This window comes from Stenella coeruleoalba (genome assembly GCF_951394435.1).
Source record: "Stenella coeruleoalba genome assembly, chromosome: 1".
Lineage (NCBI taxonomy): Eukaryota > Metazoa > Chordata > Mammalia > Artiodactyla > Delphinidae > Stenella > Stenella coeruleoalba.
Window position 1 is genome coordinate 89771966 of NC_137169.1, and position 15502 is coordinate 89787467.

Here is a 15502-nt window from a genome sequence, read left to right on the forward strand (position 1 = left end):
CTTTGATACATTCCATTTCAAGCCCAGATGCTCACTGTCCCTCAGTTGTTCAGCTCACTCTTCAGGACCCTGGATAGGGAGAGAGAGAAATGGGCCTTTTTGGCAGCTTCCCACACAGCTGGGGAAACTGGGTGCTCACTCACACATTCTCACTTTCTACCAGCAGGACAAATCACAGTCTGAGAAGGGCTTCTTGGGCACTGAGCTGTGGTGCCGCCTTGGGGGTGGGATGAATTGGTTAAAGTCAAACTGAATCTCTTACCCTCATGAATGTGTCCAATTTCATATTTTGCTCCAATAATATGTTGGAACGTCTCCACTGGACTTTGGGACATCCTCAGTGGCTCTCTCATCTGTACATGATTGTCTAATTCAGTGTTCTCCTGGAGTTCCTGGACTGCAGATGAGAAGAGCTAGAGCCAGTCCCTTCAGGGTCCAGAGCCAGGATGGAGGTCTGTCTGCTTATTACTCAATGTATGAGTGGTTGAAATTCCTCCTAGGTCCCTTGTATGGTGCTGTTGACAGAACCAAAGCCAATCATTGCTGTAGCTGAGTCTTCATGAATATAGAATTGTCCTGGTCTATAATCAGGACCTCAGGCAGTGAGTCAGCTATCTGGGTGCAGATCTACCTTCTCAAAATGTCTCTCCTTATTCTTGGACTTCAACAGGGTTTCACAGTCTCCTAATGGGATCCCTTAACTCCCACAAAGACACTTTTATCCTTGGAAGAGTACCAAATTGTTGTTGAGGAGGGATATCAAGAAACATTCAGCCATCTTATTGACATTATTCCTCCTACTTACTTATTTTTTATGTCACAATGCTTGAGACATCATAGGACATAGCTTAAAAATATGCACCCAAAAGGCTCCTGTATGACAGATTAAATTGTCATACTGCATTGCAGTATTCCACAGTCCTCCCCCAATTTTAGACTCTTCCTATAACCAGTGCAACCAGGGACAGTCTCAGATTAATATCTTGACACATCAACTTTCATAATATAATTCCAAAATGTTTGTTTCAGAAAGTTTCATTCTAGCTTATGTTTGTGAATTCCTATCATTTGGTGATATTCATGAGCTAGTCAGATATCTTGACACCAAATGCATCACTGTGGTCGCCTTCAGGTGCAACACTAACAGATTAAACAACAGCAAGTTTGTACAGACTCAAAATATCAACTAAAGATAAGAGATAAATGTTGTAAGGCAAGGAAAATACAGGTAAACATTGGTGGCATTATTGAATAAGTTAGAGAATGTGATGGATAAGATCTGTTTCATCACCTAATTCAACAGATTTTTCAGGGGGAAAAAAAGGGTTGAGAGAACAGTTTTAAGTACAAGTCCCATAAGTGTAGATGGAACTGGAATTGATCATTCAATTCTAAATGTGGTTATCCTTGACACATAGGGTTTTGGGGGACAGCATTCAATTGCTTTCTCTGTAAGATATCAAATCACCTGACTATCTAGCAGATAGGCAGTTTAGATTGCAGGAATGCTCTATAGGATTGTATATCACCTCCCTGGCTGGTATTAAGTGTTTACACCATGAAAAAATACTATGAAATTATATGCAATGTACATAAACTAAAATATATTTAACTTGGATGTCCTTTTGTAGTGTGATTTGTAATAAACACTTTTTGTTTATGCTTTTTCTAATAACAACAATCTGTTCATACAAGCAAAATTTAGAGAAGCATTTTAGTCAACTGCATTGAAGATAGAAACTATATCTTTTATTATTTGGCCATACTGATATGTGACCTTGGGTTTCCTAAATTTTCTTTTCAGACTCTGAAGTATTATCAAGAATTGTCTTAAGTGAGGTTTTCCTTCTCTTTCTTAGCTATAAAGGGCACTTTGATCCCTGAATCAGAAATATTTCTAGTTTAATGCAAGTATTTTTCTTCTGTTAACTGTAATGATAAAATTAAGTGCCTAACAAGTGTGTGTATAGTAAAACATGTTCAGATTCTAATTTTAATTTTATATTGACAGCTTATATTCTTTACAGCTTTCATAAAATCATTTTGAAAGTCTTGTCCTTTGTTAAGAAGAGTCAATAGAAAATATTTAAATTTAATTCTATAAGAGAATAGATGGAGAAATTATTATCTTATTTGTATAATAATAGAATACTCTTCAAGTTAATATGCCATTCATTATATACTCAGTGCCCCTTACAGTGTTTCATACAATGCAAGCATTCAATAAATAATTTTTAATCAATGAATGAAATGGCCAAACATATATTAAGTATTCAATGTATCCAACCGAGTTTTTCCAAACTATACACAGGAGATATTCTAGAAATTTTAATATTTGCTATATAAAAAGAGCATTGTAGTCAACAGACTATGGAAGATATTTATTAAAATACGACAAAATAGGCTCCTTCTATTGTAGAATTTGTATGAGAGCAAATAATATACCTGTGTAGATTTTTAATCTCTTAGAGATAGGCTATAATGCATGAGGTTTCTCAATCTTATTTTCAAAAAATAAGCCTTTTGCAACTACTAAATTATGTGACTAGTGTCCCATGGAATACACTTTGGGAAACACTATTTTGTTATATAAATAAAACTATGCTAGTCCCCTGGGCTGTACAAAAAAATGTACAAGATTAGGGTCTGGTCTGTGGGCTAAGATATAGTAGACTTATAATGGAAACTTAGAGTTGGTTAATGAGAATGAAGGCATTTGTTCTTTCAGGGCAGCTTTTCTTAACTACAGGCCGTTATGTAACTAATACAAGGCCTCTGTTTTTCAATGCCTTGCTAACCATGTAGTTTTACACAATCTTAGCCTTACTGGTCATTTTGTCTACACTGGAAACAATAATGTGATAATTCATTTTCAGCCATCTATTGGTCCTAGATACTGGTCTTATTTCTTTATTATCTTTGACCAAACTTGATTTTATACTGCCCATGGAATTTAACACTCAAATATGCCTTTCTATAAACTATCCTGTTGCATCTGAACATGCTCCATTACTCTGTTTTTATTTCAAAGACTAGATATTGAATCCTTGTCAAAGCTGGGGACTGTTAAATCTAAATTCATTTATGGTATTGTTTCATTTATCATTTTCATTCATTGATAATACATAGTGATCATACATTTCTATAACACCAAGACAGATATTACTCAGCCATAAAAAGAAACGAAATTGAGTTATTTGTAGTGAGGTGGATGGACCTAGAATCTGTCATACAAAGTGAAGTAAGTCAGAAAGAGAAAAACAAATACAGTATGCTAACACATATATATGGAATCTAAAAAAAAAAAAAAAGGTTATGAAGAACCTAGGAGCAAGACGGGAATAAAGACACAGACCTACTAGAGAATGGACTTGAGGATATGGGGAGGGGGAAGGGTAAGCTGGGATAAAGTGAGAGAGTGGCATGGACATATATACACTACCAAACATAAAGTAGATAGCTAGTGGGAAGGAAGCCGCATAGCACAGGGAGATCAGCTCGGTGCTTTGTGACCACCTAGAGGGGTGGGATAGGGAGGGTGGGAGGGAGGGAGACGCAAGAGGGAAGAGATATGGGAACATATGTATAACTGATTCACTTTGTTATAAAGCGGAAAGTAACACACCATTGTAAAGCAATTATACTCCAATAAAGATGTTAAAAAAAGAAACAGAATAAAATAAATATAAGATGCATCTTTCATCTTTAATTACCCAATGTCCATACTATTGTCATTTCAGTATACTGAAGGAAAAGCTACTTAATTAGTAATTCCAAAACAGAGCAAATACCCAAATCCAAAGATCATGTAGCAAATTAAACATTTAAGATTCAGTAGGATTTACTATATTATCTCACCAGTTAAAAAATACTTTTATATATTAATTCCTATAGGTCTGGTACGTTTTCTACATCTCAGTTTTCTGGAAAATTAAAACATAAATGCATTTTTATCATTAAAATACTCAAAGATTTTTGTTATAAATTAATATAATATAGAAAATGTGTTCCTGATTTTCTTATAAATTAATATAATATGGAAAATATGCTCCTGTTAAAAATTAATAGAATATAGAAAATATGGTACCTGAAAAGGTACCATAAGGAGCTTTGTGACCATTTTCCCTAGAAAAGCAATCATAATTCGTTAAAATTATTACCAAAAATCCCAAGCATGTAGTCTCTAGAAATTATCCTAAGGGCATACAGCCAATAGAGAAACATTTATTCAAGAAAGTCTAATAAATTTCACATGACTGTATGCATGTCCAAGGCTGCACCCTCTGGGGAATGGTATCAGATTGCAAACAGAAGAGGTAATAGACCTTACTGAAATAATTGAGGTAGGCGTTACACAAATAGACAAGTAAAGAGTGGCAAACCCTGAGATGAGGAGAGATGTAAGAATCCAAAGTTGCTATAATATATTGTCTAAAATGTCCAGTTTTCAACAAAAACATTATGAGACAAGAAAGAAACAGAAAAGTGTGATCCACACACAGGGGGAAAAAAGTAGAAAATACAAATTGCCTTTGAGAGGCACCAGATGTCAGACAAAAGAATTTCGAGGAATATAGTATAAATAGGTGCAAAGAACTAAAGAAAACCATGCCTAAAGAAGTAAAGGAAGGTGCAGTTGCAATGTCTCATCAGAGTATCAATAAAAAGATAGAAAATATTAAAAAATCAAATGCAAATTCTAGATTGAAAAGTACAATAAACAAAATGAAATATTCACTACATAATATCTGTGTGCCATGCACTATACTAGTCATGTGGAAAACAAAGATAAACTGCCGTTCTTGGCCTAGTAGAACAGACACATTGACTCAGAATTACAATGCAGTTTAATAAAATATAAAATAAAGATACATAGAAGATTACTACAGGAGCAAAGTGGTTGCAATAATTCGGGGAGAATTGCAGGAGGTATTTAAGGAATGATGATATTTATACTGATTGAAAAGGATCCTAAGCACGATGAAAAAAGAAAGATATTCAATGCAAAGGAAATATGCCTATTGCAGAGAATTCTGTGTGAAGATGCTTAGCATACAGAGGCAGACAATAGTAATGCAGAAAGATTATCTAGGCTGAAATTGTGAAGGATTTATTTACCTGGTATACCATAGATTTTGAATTTCCAGTAGGCAACCAGGAACCACTTTAAGATTTTAGGCAGGGGCATGGCCTGCTGAGACATTCATTTTGGAAAAATGCATCTTTAGGCAGTGTGAAGGATAGATTAGGAATGGTGAGAAAATTAAAGTAGGAAAATGAGTTGGGGGTCACTGCGATTGTCCCGGCAAAAACTGAGGACTGTTTCAGTGGCAGATGATGTAGAGAGTAAAAATAGTTTAAAATAGTGTTCATAGATAAAACCAGTATGAGAATTTGGCTCCAAAAGGGGTGAAAGAAAGAACTGACTATGATTTTTAAGTTTCTAGTCTGAGTTGTTACCTGGTTGGTAATACAGGAAATACAGGAGGGCAGAGTTGCAGTGTGTAAGGAAACAAAATTAGTGAGTTCAGTTTGGGACATAAAGAATTTGAGATCTGGGACATTGAGAGGCAGCTCTCTAGTGTGCAGTTTTTTACTTTGGTCAGGATCTTAGGGAACCTTAGATTAAAATGCACCTGAGGCTCATTTATATTATACTATAAATTAAGTATAATCAGTGACTTCTATATACCCATTCATTTAGTCTACCTGCTACCTCAACTAAGCTGAATAAGAGAAGTTAGTTGAAGTGTAAACTGCTGCCCAGGGCAATTAAATACATGTGCAAGAATATATTAAAATTTTTAAGTGTATAAATTATGAGAACTAATATCTAACAAAATCTTATTATTTTCTTCTTGGCCAAAAAAAACCCTCAGAACAAAGGAGGGATCCTTTAGTCTAATGAATGCTATAATTTTGATTGTGGTAAGCCATGAATGAAAGCTAATTTATGATACTTAGAGAATGTGGTTTTACTTATTCAAATAACTTTTGTATGCTGCAGTTTAAGTGTTCCTTTTTTTTTTTAACATCTTTATTGGAGTATAATTGCTTTACAATGGTGTGTCAGTTTCTGCTTTACAACAAAGTGAATCAGCTATACATATACATATATCCCCATATCCCCTCTCTCTTGCGTCTCCCTCCCACCATCCCTATCCCACCCCTCTAGCTGGTCACAAAGCACCGAACTGATCTCCCTGTGCTATGCGGCTGCTTCCACTAGCTATTTTACATTTGGTAGTGTATATATGTCCATGCCACTTTCTCACTTTATCCCAGCTTACCCTTCCCCCTCCCTGTGTCCTCAAGTCCATTCTCTACGTCTGCGTCTTTATTCCTGTCCTGCCCCCAGGTTCTTCAGAACATTTTTGGTTTTAGATTCCATACATATGTGTTAGCATGCGGTATTTGTTTTTCTCTTTCTGTCTTACTTCACTATGTATGGCAGACTCTAGGTCCATCCACCTCACTACAAATAACTCAATTTTGTTTCTTCTTATGGCTGAGTCATATTCCATTGTATATACGTACCACATCTTCTTTATCCATTCATCTGTCGATGGCCACTTAGTTTGCTTCCATGTCCTGGCTATTGTAAATAGAGCTGCAATGAACATTTTGGTACATGACTCTTTGAATTATGGTTTCCTCAGAGTGTATGCCCAGTAGTGGGATTGCTGGGTCGTATGGTACTTCTATTTTTAGTTTTTTCAGGAACCTCCATACTGTTCTCCATAGTGGCTGTATCAATTCACATTCCCACCAGCAGTGCAAGAGGGTTCCCTTTTCTCCACACCCTCTCCAGCATTTATTGTTTCTAGATTTTTTGATGATGGCCATTCTGACTGGTGTGAGATGATATCTCATTGTAGTTTTGATTTGCATTTCTCTAATGATTAGTGATGTTGAGCATCCTTTCATGTGTTTGTTGGCACTCTGTATATCTTCTTTGGAGAAATGTCTATTTAGGTCTTCTGCCCATTAGCTTAAGTGTACTTATTTCCTTAAACTTCATGTAAATTAAATTTACACTAGAAAATTAATTCTCTCAAATTTAAATTAATGTTTTGTATATATAAGAGAAATTTATGAATAAAATTAGTATTTGCAGTCTTTCTTGTCAAAACCCATTATTTAACATTAATTGAATTTGGAAAAATTTCCATAGTAATGGTACAAGATTCTCCATAAAGCAAGAAAAGTGAATTTAGCGTGGAACTACTTTCAAATATATGGCAGAAGTACATTTATTCGTTGATTCAATATGTATTTATGAAATGCTTAACTCAAGCTAGGCTCTGTTCTAAGTACTGTTGTAGGGAACAAAACTGTTCTGTTCTCATAGAGCCTGCTTTCTAGTGGAACGGATAGCCAACTTAATATTAAATAAATAAAATATGTATTTATAAACACTATGGTGAAAAGCAGGAAGGAGATTTGGGATGTGTTTAGAGAAAGGAGGACCTTCTTTTGATCCTGGTAGGGAGATTTAGAAAATAGTAATAATAATTTCTAGACGCATTAATTAGCCTAACTACACACCAGTACTTTCAAAATGATTTCACTGAATAAATGCAAAATTAAAACACCGAAGCATAAAAGTTTCATTACCCAAGAAATCTTATTAGAAAGAGAGGAAATAGGAGAAAATATACAATTTTACACAAGAAAAAATAAATTAGATTTAAACATGCTTATGGGAATCTGTAAATGCTTCTAGTCTATTCTGAAGATTAAAATATAGTGGGGTCCTAATAAAATGGATGTATAAATAGGGACTTCATAATGACTGTAAAAGTGAATTATGCAGGCATAGATGGAAGAAAATAAGCTGTTTCTCAACAAATTTGAAAATTGATAATTAAATATTTTTAGGATCTTTTCTTCAGATTTATTCAAAATACTAAGAAATGCCAGGTTTTAATTATAAATGCAAAAACAAAACCTTTTTTTTTTTGCCTCACATTGAAATGACCATTCTTTACATTCTTTTTATGTCATGGAATATTTAGCTAAAGCAATCTTGGAGGAGTTCAGGTAGTGTAATTTTCTGTAGATTATATTTTTATAGAAACACATTTATATTGCACACACTCCTTCTTAGCTTCTGGAGTTTTGAATTTTGGCTTTTGGATGGTCATATTAGTTTTTCTATTAGTTCTTCCATCTAGCTCTTTTAACAGAAAACTAATCTAAGCTTTTTGTTTTGCAAAAGGTAGAAACCAGCTCTTCCTTTTCTTTCTTGCCCTAATTCCTAAAGTTAGAAAATTTCCAATATTCATTTATTGATTTCCTTTTCTCTTTACAATGTCTATTCTCTGTCTCTCTCCCCCACTGCACCTCATCTCTGTTTTCTCTCTTCAAAATTATTTATTCTGACGAATTTAATAATCTCTTATAGATACTAAATATGTACATGTACAATACGTATATCAATAGATTATCCTAAATACAATTATATGTATCTTTATAAGAGAGGACAAAGGAGTATTCATCAGCATTGAAGATGATGTGAAGATAGAGCAGAGAGATATGGCCACAAGCCAAGGAATGCCAGCAGCCTCTGGAAACTAGAAGAGTTGAGGGACAGATTGTCCTCTGGAGCTTGTGAAGCGAGCACGGTTCTTCCTACATCTTGATTTCAGATATCTGGCCTCCAGAACTAAGAAGGAATGGATTTCTGTGGTTTTAAGCCACCAACTTTGTGATAATTTGTGGCAGCCACAGGAAACTAATACAAGAATATTCGGATAATTCAGATCTCTTCAGACTGTATTATGCCTTAGGATGGGAGAGTTAATAGAGCCTTGTTCCAAAACTAAATGGATACTGTCATTTATTCTAACTGCATGCAAACCATTACTAATTTTTTTTCTTAAAAGGATGAAAAAGAATGTGTTTTCCAGAGCAGTGGCTACCTAATATATTAATCTGCTCTAGCAAAGATTCCACATTTGTCATGGTGGCTATGATTTGTGCTACTTCTTGTTTGAGTGGAGTAGTCTACTGCCATCCTCCAAGGCCATTCTGGTTTTGCTGAATGTGGACAGGTGAATTAAGTGGATATAAAGGTACTGCTTCTCTGACATAAAATGTTGGTTTTTTAAAGACTGTATTTTAGGATGGTTTTAAATTTACAAAATAATGAAGGATTTAGTACAGTGAGTCTCTAAATACCCTCTCACGCATTTTCTCTTATAATTAACATCTAACCTTGGTATGGTGCATTTGTTACAAAGAATAAACCAACACTGATACGTTATTATTAACAAAAGTCCATACTTTATTTTGATTTCTTTAGTTTTTACATATCAATAAATTCTTTTTTTGTTGTAGGATCCCATCCAGGATACCACCTGGTATTTACTTGTCATGTCTCTAAGCTCCTCTGGGCAGTTTTTCTCAGACTTCCCTTGTTTTTTGAAGACCTTGATACATTGGAGAATTACTTGTCAAGCATTTTGTAGGACACCTTCTATTGGAATTTTTCTGATGTTTTTCTCATGATTAGATTAAAGTTATGGGTTTGGGGAGGAAGACCACATAACTAAAGTGCTGTTTTCCTCACATCATATTAAGGGATCATACTGGCAACATGATTTATTACTTTTGATATTGACCTTGATCAACTGGTTGAGGTAGTGTTTGTCAGGTTTTATTGCTATGAAGTTAATCTTTTATCCACTTTTCATTTTGTGCTCTTTGGAGGAAGTCACAATGTGAAGTCTACACTTTATAAATTTGGATTTATGTTTCTCATTCTCAAGTATAAAGTATATATATCAATTATTTGGAAGTTTTCCCCAAGGGAAGTTTGTCTCTTCCCCATTTTTTATTTACCCAGTAATTTATTTATGATTTATTTATATAAGTATGGATTCTGGATATTTATTTCATAATTTGGATTTAGTCCAAAATTACTTTATTTTGTCACTCAACTTGTTCCAGCTTTGACTATTGTGAGCTCTTTCAGTTGGCTCCTGTATCCCTCTGACATATTCCCATCAGAGTAAGTTTTACTGTTTCTGTTTTGAGACCTTCCTTACTTCCTGGCACTACAATGCTCCAAGTTCATCTTGTATATTTCCTGCCCCAGTTTAAAATCAGCCATTTCTCTAAAGACTTCTGTTTCCTTTTACTGGAGAATGATATTAGAGAGCAAGATCTGGTTGCTAGGTGTGTTCTTTGCTACTGGAGTGCCATTGCTTCTAGGCAGTCTCATCTGACAGAGCAAGGAAATATGAATATGCAGGTATTTGTGTAAATATTCTCATCTATGACTGTTTCTTTATATACTCATCTGCATTTATATTAAACTAAACATCAGTTCATACTGATGTTTCAACTCTAGTCCATTACCATATGGGTCATCCTAGCCTCCTTCCCTTGCTTGTCTGTAAATTCCCACTCCAGCAGTGAGAACCTGGCTCTCAGCTTGGCCAGGCATTTTGTTAATTGTTCAGATTTTGTGTGTACTTATATAACAATATCAGAATTGATAACTTGTACCCCTGTGGGAAGCAACTTTATCAACTAAAATACAGAGATTATATGTGATTCCTTTTGACTTAATTCTCATAGAGTCTACTTATAGCCAAGATTACTTGAATTAGCAATTTTTCCCCCAGTTCTCTTCACTGAAGTTGTTTATATATTTTTAATACAGTTAGAGTCTCCTGTCACAGTGTACATTCCTTCCTGGGATCCCCTAATCATCTTCTAAATAATTTTTTAATTTACATAGATTAAAGTTCATTCTTTGTAGTGTAAAAATCTATGGGTTTTGACAAATGCTTAAGGTCAAATATATACCATTAGAATATTGTACAGAATAGTTTAACTGCCCCCCAAAGTCCCCATGCTTAGCTAGTTTTACCCTAAACCACTAGCAACTACTGATTTTTTTTGTCTCTATAATTTTGCATTTCCCATAATGCAAATTGAAGTTCATAATGTAATTGAAGTTATACAGCATAAGGCTTTTTCAGACTGGCTTCTTTCACTTAGCAATATGCATTTTAGGTTCCCCCATGTCTTTTTGTGGATTGATAGTTCATTTCTTTTTATTGTTGATAATATTCCATTATATGGTTGTACCACAGTTTGTCTATCCATTCACCTACTGAAGGATATCTCACTTGCTTTCAGTTTTTGACAATTACGAATATAGGTTCTATAAACATTCACATACAGGTTTTTGTGTGGCCATACCTTTTCAAATCAGTAGAGTATTATCACAATTGCTGGATTTTATGGTAGAAATATATTTAGATTTTAAAGTGACTGCCAAAGTATACCCTAAAGTGGCTATACCATTGTGCTTTTCCACCAGCAATGAATGAGAGTTCCTGTTGCTCCACATCCTCTCTACTATTATTTTGTATTTGGTGTATCCATTCTAATAGGTATGCAGTAATATCTCATTATTGCTTTATTTTATAATTTCCTAATGATAAATTATGTTGAGAATCTTTTCATAAGCTTCTATGCCATCTGTATATCTTATTTGGTGATGTGTCTGTTCAGATCTTTTGTTCATTTTTAATTAGATTTTTTATTTTCTTTTTATTGAAGTTTAAGGGTTCTTTGTATATCTTAGATAGAAGTCCTCTATTTTATATGTGTTTTGCAAATATTTTCTCTCAGTCTATAGCTTTTCTTTTTTATTCCCTTAATAGTGTCTTTCATAATACAGAAGTTTTTAATAAATTCCAACTTATCAATGTTTTCTAGATCATGTAGTTTTTTGTTATATATAAGAACTCACTGTCAAAACCAAAAATATGTTCTCTAGAAAAATCAATTCCCCGAATTTTTTACCACATTTTAATCTATATCCTTCTACCAGATCTTAAGCTGGAGGGCTGGTTAGAATATATTTTTAACACCAATTCAGCCTGAGAGGAATTGGCATTACCTAAGTTTAACTTTGGTCTTGAGTTACTGCCTGTGAGAACTTAGGCAAATTATTTTACCTCGTTGTGCAACTTTTTAATTTTTAACATATTATTGATAATAGCACCTATTTCATAGTTGTTGCTAAGTTATAAATAATCTAATACATAATAAGTTGTACAATGACTGTAACATAGGAAGGAATCAATATAGGAGAGCTGTTATTTTCATTATAACTATTAGTGGTAGTAGTAACATTATGAGTATTAGTATTTGTATTCTATTATTAGCTTTTTAAAATTTTTTTTCATTTTTGGGCTTGATGAAACTGAGTTAAGATTGTGGTTATGGGTCAAGTTTCTGTAACCAGCTTTCAATTATCCTGTGAGGATCTTCTTTAGTTTCTTATTTTACAATGATTTAGTGCTTCATTTAGAGGGGACTTGATGTCTTTCCTTAGTATGGTTACTTCTGCATTTGCAAGCACTAATTTCTCAGCTCCTATTCTTTTGATAGCATTTTTTTTTTTTTTAGTTTCTAGTGCTAAAACTTTCCCCAATTTTGGCAGGAGTGCAAGAGCCGATTAAATTTACTTGTGAGCTGTTACTTAGGAGTCAGTTAAATGAATTCAAAAATCATTTTTAACTCTTCTGGTTAGTGGAATAATAACAATAGTAATAAAAGAAATAAACATATTTTGCATGTTGTGCTGATAGTGGCTTAATCGCTCTTAATTCTCATTTTTTTCTTTTTATTGGTATATGCATTACTTAAGCATTTTATTACATTTATCCATTTATTGCACCATGAAAAACTGTTTCATATCTACTTTAATGTTTGGGGAATATAGAGGGAATATATGTTGGGGGTGACTGATTGATAACCCATTCAAGACATTTTATTAAACATCTCTAAATTCAAGTCAACTGCTAGGCACATTGATGAACCAAAGGACTTGCTCCTCAGCTCTATAGAGCTGGTTTCTAGTGGGGAAAATAGGTATTAAGCAAGAAAAATAAATAAATAAATAAATGTATACTTATAAATGGTGTGAAGAAAACAATAGGCACTAGTGATAGAGAATAATACAAAGATTAAGGGAGTATACCTGCTTATATGGGGTGCTCAGGGAAGGGTTTTACTAGAGATTATCTGATTAGTCACTCCTTAATGCTAAAGAGAAAGTTAAAAACAATGGTCCTTTTTCAGCTTCCTTCTATAATTAGTTGAACATAAAACAATATAGAAAGTATGTTGAGGGGATAACAAAAGACATTAAGGAGTAACCCCTGTGCTCTAAAACCTCATAATCTTGGTAAATTCTTCATTAGTCATGTTCCAGTATAAAATTTGACAGGATTTTCTGAGAATGGAGAGATCTGGTTCTTCTTGAGTTTTATGTCTCATAGGTAAACTTGATCCTGATCTTTGCTTAATGCTGTAATACTTTAGATTGGGACCAGATCTGTTTCTCAGCTGTGTTGTCATCTATGGAAGTATCTTCTAGTTCACTCTCTACTCCTTCTTTCTCCATTTTCATGGTTTAGTTACTACCTAAACAAAATTTACTAAGAATCGAAAACCTAAACATGTTTCTTTTTTATGAGCTCAGCTTCTCTGGACTCCTGAAAAAAAAGGCATCAGATTAGTGTTTCTTCCTCCAGATATACACATTGGAAAAACTGACTCTTTATTTTGTGTGAAAGTGTTTTAATTGTATAATACTGAATACATAATTTCATAAAGTGAATGCTCAAGAGGGTGATGTAATCAAGGAGTTGGACTCTATTTTCTTATATAAAGCATCAGGCGGAGTATATGGCGTGGAAAGTGATCCATAAACATTGATATTTGTTTTTCAAGCTTGAAAGAATGACATGTAAAAAGCTTTATATAATTTGATATCACATGGATTCCTTATTCATCTTTTTACATTCTCTTATGTCTGCCCAGTGCCGTAGTTATACCATACTACTTCTAAATTTCAGTCTTCGCATATATATTCAATAGTTTGCTCATTCTTCCTAAAATGTTTCTATTCCTTTTCCTTAATAAGCCAGTATTCCTGCACAAACTATGGATTCAGCAGACCCAGATTTGTAACCAAATTGTGAGGAGGCCTTGGGCAATTTACATAAAATATCTATGTCTCCTATTCTTTGTCTGTAATATATAATAAATACTAATGTCTAATTTAAAACAGTAATGTGGGGATCAGTAATCTACTGAATGCATTACACATAATAGTCAATAAACAGTAGCTATTAATATTTACTATAGTGAAATTTTAATATTTAACTTAATATTTACTGTAATGAAAACATCACATATTTTAGAATATGATTTCAAATTTCACCTCTGTTTCCTAAAGTATTTAAGTCTTAATTTTATCATCTGAAAATGAGTCTAATTATATTTGTTTTATAGATTTATAGTGAAGGTTAAATGAGAAAATGAATGTAAGGAGACTAGTATGTGTTTAGGAACATCATAGGCCCTCAGTAAGTTGAAGCTATAATAAGTAGTAATTATTAGTATTGATAGTTACTTTACCAATGCTGTTATTAATATCATGTTATCATATTGTTCAATTATTTTAAAATTGTGCCTATCACACACCTAGAGCATAAATAGTTTAGGCAGAAATGTTTTCATATAGGCAAATCTATGTGATGGTATTCGAGGAGGTTGACATCAACATGATATTTGGCCAAGGGTTCCAGGGTCACAAATATTCTGAACCATTCATTCCATCTAAATGGGAGAAATCTATGTGCATAAAATGATGCTGGCAAAGATTATAACGTTACTTATAGAGATGTTAGCCATACATAACTTACAGAACTTTAATAAATAGGCTACGGTACAGCAAGAAACCCTTTTGCTTAGTCATGGTAATCTAATTGACAGAGAGGTATTACAGGCTAGAAAAACAAAACAAAGCAGAACTATTTTCAGATAAGTGTTTGAGATATGCGCCCAAATATATGCCATAATATTACCCATTCTTTCCTGCTGTGGGAAGCAGTCAGTAAGTAGGAAGTAAAACACCATTTTGTTTTTCTTTGCAATGCCTCCCAGATTTGAAATAGAGTAGAAATACTAGGAGAGATCAACCTGCATAGACTCTACCTTTAGTCAGTTTTCACAACTGTAACAGCACATTAGATTCTCCTGGAGACATAGAAAATATATATATGAAGTGTATATTTTGATACCCTAACTCTACCACAAAACAATTAAATTTGTATCTCTGTAGCTGTGGCTTATGCTCTGGGGTATGTAAAAAAACTCCTGTGCCTTTTATGTAAAACCAGAGTTGAGAATCATAGCTTAACTCCTTTCTTTTTCACCAGCAAATCTCCCTGTTCTATTATGGTAATGAATACATTCTTTTTAACTGCCTAATCATAGAATCATAGTAGTATTTTAATTTATTTTCAGGAAGGTATAGGGTAAGGCTGAGGGGAAAAATTCTTTGGGCTCTTCCTCAATGGTACTTTACCATTTTCAATATGGTATCATATTTTCACTAAATTTTCACTAAATGAATAATTTTAAAAAATAGATCACATCTAAATATTTAGAATAGAGAAAGGAG